This window comes from Eublepharis macularius, chromosome 16 (genome assembly GCF_028583425.1).
Source record: "Eublepharis macularius isolate TG4126 chromosome 16, MPM_Emac_v1.0, whole genome shotgun sequence".
Lineage (NCBI taxonomy): Eukaryota > Metazoa > Chordata > Lepidosauria > Squamata > Eublepharidae > Eublepharis > Eublepharis macularius.
In genome coordinates, this window is record NC_072805.1 from 31,946,990 (window position 1) to 31,953,132 (window position 6,143).

Genomic DNA, 6,143 nt, shown 5'->3' on the forward strand with positions numbered 1-6,143 from the left:
ATCAGTTCATTCCTCAAGCAACATTCTTCTTTTAGCAGACCTACTTGGGATCATAAAGTGTCTTCCACCCCATCACAATCAAACCCTCTTCCCTAGTCTGTGGGCTACTGGTTACTAGATCAGTAACTTTTCCCAAACTCTGTTGCCTTCACTAGCATCAGTATTTGAATACTGACAGAAAAGTTGGGACAGAAAAGTTCCTTTGGGACATTTTTTTTCTTTCTTATGAAACTGGATTGAACTATATTCCTCGACTGTATTGTCAATAAACATTATAGTGCTAAAAACATACTCTGACTTTTGCACCTCAATCATTCCACAGAAAACTAAACTAAAAAAAATTAATCTGTGCCTAGGGAGATAATCAAATAACGTCTCTTAAAGCTAGAAAGGCTTCTTTAGATATATTGCCTTCTCATTAAATTGAATGTATTATTAATCTCCCTGCTTCTGGCATGCTGCAGTCCTAGGCTACTCTGAACATGCTCACGCTGTGCCCGTCTCTGGGAATTGCTGAAGATGAGTTCCTGTGCATTAACTTGCATCCTGGATGGGTGCAGAAGACTTGGGGAACAATATTATCCCTACCACCACACGTAATCCAAATATTTTGGATTTACATCCAAGAAAGATTAAGAATGAATAATGAATTAATTAACTTCTTTGGTATTTCCAAACTAGTTTCCATAATCCTTGATAATTAAAAAAAGATAAGAATTTCCTCTCTGAGTTGATCCAAAAACTACCTAGTTTCATTCAAAGGTCACAGGTAATTAAAATATTTTGGGCCCTACATCTAGCTAAAGCTCAGAATGAATAATAAACTAATTAACTTTTTGGGATTTCTAAAATATTTTAAATAATCCCTGATAATTAAAAACATAAAAGTTTCCTTCCTGGATCAGACTAAGAGCTATAGTTTGTCCAAATTCTCCTGGGAATCTATGACACATTGATAGCCATCATCTTTATTAATTTGTCAAATCTTTTAAAAAAGAAAACCATCGAAGCTAGGGGCCATCAGATCATTCTATGTCAGTTAATTGTAACTTGTCTACAGAAATGCTTTATTTTGTTTAGATAATGGTCAATTTAACTCTTTGACCATCCAATATTAGCCCAGTTGCAAATGACTTACCTGTTCAACAAATACATTAACCTCAGTTCATGTTATCCTCCAAAGGAATGGGGTTTTCAAAGTGTGGAGAACTCTCTTTTTTTTGCCATTTCCTACCTATTTGAGAACGGCACCCATACTTCCTTTGAACAGTGCAACTTCATGATACTCAAGCAACACTGTGGCACTCCGTAGGTCTCCAATAGAGAAAAGTAAGCTCTATATTTTTTACAGCGGGGAAACAAAGACTCTGAAGTGGTTGGGGCACCAATTTCAGGAGGGAAGTTAGCCTTCTTTCTAAAGTTGTAATTTTTGCATGTCAAGTGTTTGCTCAAAGTCTCTGAGAGAGAAGTGTGGGGTGTTCTTCTGTCACTTTAACCCCATCATAGGCCAATGAAATGCCCAAATTTCAATCAACAGGAACAAAATTAAGCTATAGATACAGCCAGGGGTTATTTCGTAGAAAACGAGCTGCAGGAACTCATTAGCATAACTCATTAGCATATGCCGCACCCCTTGCCATCACTGGAAGTGTGTCATTAGCATAACTGATTTGCGTATGCCACACCCCCTGACCTCACCTATCCTGGCTGTTTTGGATCCAATCCTGGCCATTCAGGGCCGAAATTGGGCCCAAAATGGCAAAAAGGGGCTGAAAATGGCCAGAAAGGGCCCCCAAACGGTCAAGATCGGGCCGCTGCTGAGTGGGAGAGTGATCCACCACCTGTCAGAGGCCAATCTGGGCCGTTTCAGCCTCAATCCAGGCTGAAACGGGCCCAAAATGGCCGAGAGTCAGGTGGGCGGGGCCACCTGACATGCAACCTCTTTGGGGAACTGCCGGAACTGCGTTCCTGTGCGTTCCCCCTCAAAATAAGCCTTGGGTACAGCTGCTTACTGCTCATCTTAACTGATTTTGAAATCCTAGCCACTGGGGCTCACCCCTCCCTTTTCTCCATTCCTAGCGCATGGAATCCGTATAGACTGTTCCCCCTTCAAGATTTGCCAGGGCTTGTTTAGTCTGAAGCTTGCAAAGACTCTATCAAATATCAGTTTTCTTTCTTGAATTTAGTATCCACCTGTGTAAACGCTGGATCAATCGAAAGGTACTCAGGAGACTGAAGCATTTGTCCCCTCCAGTGGGTGCAGAAAGTGCACATAAAGGCATTACTTCCAGCCAGCTTTTTCTTCCTCTTCTTTCTAAACTAGTTTTACCTTCTGGCATGCAGATCTCTTTCACATTTGGCATCTTTCTCCAGAGGCTTGCAGAGCACTGTTGTGCATCTTCAAATAACCTCAAATTTCTTTCCTTTTTTAGTGTCATGGACAGCTGTGCAGTACAGGAATATAGCCAAAAGTAGAATCTGAGTTGTTACAGGAGCAAAGCAACCTACATAAACCTGGGTGGAGGAAGAACTGAGGACTGTGGCCAGCGTGGCTGGACAAGCTGAAGCCTTTGCTAGGAAGCAACAGGCAGACAATGAGTTCTGAAAATGCTGAATGCACAGAGCATCTTGGTGACTTGGGGATGGTCAGACAGCTGGAGGGGAAAAGCAACCAGCCAGAATGGGTCCTTGCCACCTGTCAGGAGCCAGAGGGATCACATGCCCAAGTGAGCCCTACAGTGGAATTGGGTGTCTCCTGGGATGTGGGCTGGAAGAGGGAAATGCCTTTTCAGTGCTAAAGATACTGGGACCAGGGTTCTGGAAGTTTGAGTTCATTGGCAAGTCTTGATAACCTTCCTAGTCTCAAAGCAGTTTGGGTTCTATAGAGAGTATTTGCAAGATAGTTTAAACCCAGATTAGTTAGTTACACTTTAATATTCTGTGATGATCTTAACCAGGGCTTTTTTTGAGCGGGAACATGGTGGAACGGAGTTCCAACACCTCTTAAAAATGGTCACATGGCCCGTGGCCCCACCCCCTGATCTCCAGACAGAGGGGAGTTTAGATTGCCCTCAATGCCAAATGGTGCGGAGGACAATCTAAACTCCCCTCTGTCTGGAGATCAGGGGGTGGGGCTATCGGCCATGTGACCATTCTCACCAAGGGCAATTTAAAGTTTAAAAAACTCCCCCCTTGTTCCATCTGACCCAAAGTGACATCATTGTGCGGTCCTGAGTTCCACCACTGAGTTCCACCACCTCTTTTCCCAGAAAAAAAAGCCCTGATCTTAACAAGTGTTGCAAATTAAGAGAACACAATCTATCCTGAAATTAACATAGGATGTATATGGGATTTTAAGGCTGCTGTCTCTAAGTAGTAAATCCCCTTGAACGCAATGATTAAAATATGTTTAGGACGGCACTATTTATTTTCAGAAAATCATATCAAAGGAATGGGGGGAAACACCTTTACCAGTTGGCAAATTTGTACAAAGTCCGTGGGAGTATAAACGGCAGGTTTTTATTTGATGTATTGATTGTATAGCCTGCAAGGACCATACCAGTGGGTGGATTTGGTGGGTGGCTTTTTTGCATTTTTTTTGCATATTTCTCTCCAAGACTTCTATCTTTATGAACCATTCTCATAAGGCCATGAATAGTCCCTTTCGATTTCCCACACAGTGTAGAGTCGTTCACTGCACACACTGAAATGAAATCCTGCCCTCAAGTCATAGTTGACTTATGGTGACCCCTGGTGGGGTTTTCATGACAAGAGACTAACAGCAGTGGTTTGTCATTGCCTGCCTCTGCAATCCTGGTCTTTGTTGAAGGTCTCCCATCCAAATACTAACCAAGGCCAACCCCGTTTAGCTTTTATGATCTGACGAGATCAGGCTCTCCTGGGCTATCCAGGTCAGGGCGCTGTACAAACTAATTACCCATAATTGTTTTCTCTGACTGGAAGTATCTCTCCAAGGCCTCAAGCAGAGGTCTTTTCCACTATTTTCCCTGGAGCTACCAGCAATTGACCTGGAGGTATCAGTTTTACCACCGATTTTGGCAACTCTTATAGTGCTTTGAGCAATCAGTCAGTAGTATTTTGTGTCTGAAAATGTGATCCATTTCTCTGATAAAGAATACATACTATCAGTTCACAGTAGTTGGTACTGCTATGCAGGGGTCATTTCATAAAAAAAGAGCTGCAGGAACTCATTAGCATAACTCATTAGCATATGCCATGCCCCTTGCCATCATCAGAAGTGTGTCATTGGCATAAGTGATTTGCGTATGCCACATCCCCTGACCTCACCTATTCTGGCTGTTTTGGACCCAATACTGGCCATTCAGGGCCAAAATTGGGCCCAAAATGGCAAAAAGGGGCTGAAAATGGCTGAAAAGTGGCCCAAAATGGTCAGAATTGGGTCGCTGCTGAGCGGGAGAGTGATCTACCACCCATAAGAGGCCCTATCCTGGCCATTTTGGGTCCAATCCAGGCCAAAATGGGCCCAAAACAGCCAAAAATCAGGTGGGTGGGGTCACCTGACATGTGACCTCTTTGGAGAACTACTGGAACTGCGTTCCTGTGTGTTCCCCCTCAAAATGAGCCCTGCTGCTATGTGCATGGTTGCTGGAGTTTGAAAAAGAGGTCTGTTGTGAGTGGGTATGTAGAACCCAATGTAGAGGTTCGTGTCTCCTCGTATGCATGCTCCCAGCTGTGCGCTCAAGAGGAGCCCAAAGTCATGTGTTGGGGCCACCAGCTACTGTGCATTATTTCATAGTTTTTATAAATGCAGTGTGAATTCTGATTACACATCTGTCATGGAGATGAACTGAGTAAAATTTGGCAGTTATTTTCTGGCAGGAGACCACACAAACATTCGTTCCTCATTTGCATTCTATTAGTTGTTCAGACTTGCAGACGCTGTTTCATGAAATTACATCTATTCATACCGAAGATCAGATATCCAAAGAGGCTTTTTAAAAAAAGAATTATGTAACATGCAACACATACATTATGATGTGTATGGGGCTCTGAGCACCATTGCTGAAAGGGGAGCAACATGCATCTATTAGGAAATAGCTCAAATGTGGTTCATGCACACAGAACGATTGAGTTGGAAGGCCCTTACTTATCCTGGGTTTTCCCTTAACATCTCATCTGCTTTTCTCCATTTTCCTTAGCTTTTTATCACTACATTTTTTGCCCCCAATCATGAGAAGTTTTCAAGTCAAACAACTGTTCCGTAGAAATAATTGGAAATATGTGAGTCTGTATAGAATGCAGCTGGATTAAAAAAAACAGAAGCAATGGATCTTGTCACTGGTCAGAGAACAACCAGACACTAATCCCCGTAATGAACACAATACTCCAATAATTATATGCAATAACAACTCTAATAAAGTTCAAGTGCCAAAGGTAAGAACAATATCCTATTGGATTTCCAACCTCTTTTTACATCTCATTATATTCCAAATATTACAATATCTCATCTCATCCTATTCGGAGCTATTAGAAATAACAAGTTAATTAAATAACGGCTATAGCTCAATAATCAATATCCATTCAATAGTCATAAATACAAGGTATACGTAATATCAATAAATATACAATATTTATTCCTCCATGGTGGCAAGATGGAGAGTGAGTGTGTGTGCAAGTGAGGAAGAAGAAATAGAAGAAGGAAGGAAGTTCTCTGAGGGTCAAAACACACGATACTCATGGGCAAGTGTTGGATCCTTCAATGATCCCTGGGAATTGTAGTTTTAAAAAAACCATCAGCTCAACATGATTCTCAGCTGGAGAGGGATGGGGGAGTCTTTCTCTCTTTCAAAAATTCTTCTGAGAACTTGTGATGGGGATGGGTGGGGGAATGACATAACAAGAGACAGAAAAAAGCAGAGGTGTTTTGCGAGCAAGAGAGAAATTCATCCCTCCCTGCAGGAAATCGCAACTTGGATTCCCTCCACCCCACCTCCGTCTCTGAGCCGAAGCAAAATCAGTTGATTGGATTTTTGAAAGAGAATCAGTCTCTCTTTGAGAGAATCTCTTTGAAAGACAATCTCGAGTGGTTGTTCTTTGCAAGAAATTCCACTTTGCCAGGGGGTGAGTGGGAATTTAGACTACCATTCCCAGAAGAGATTGTG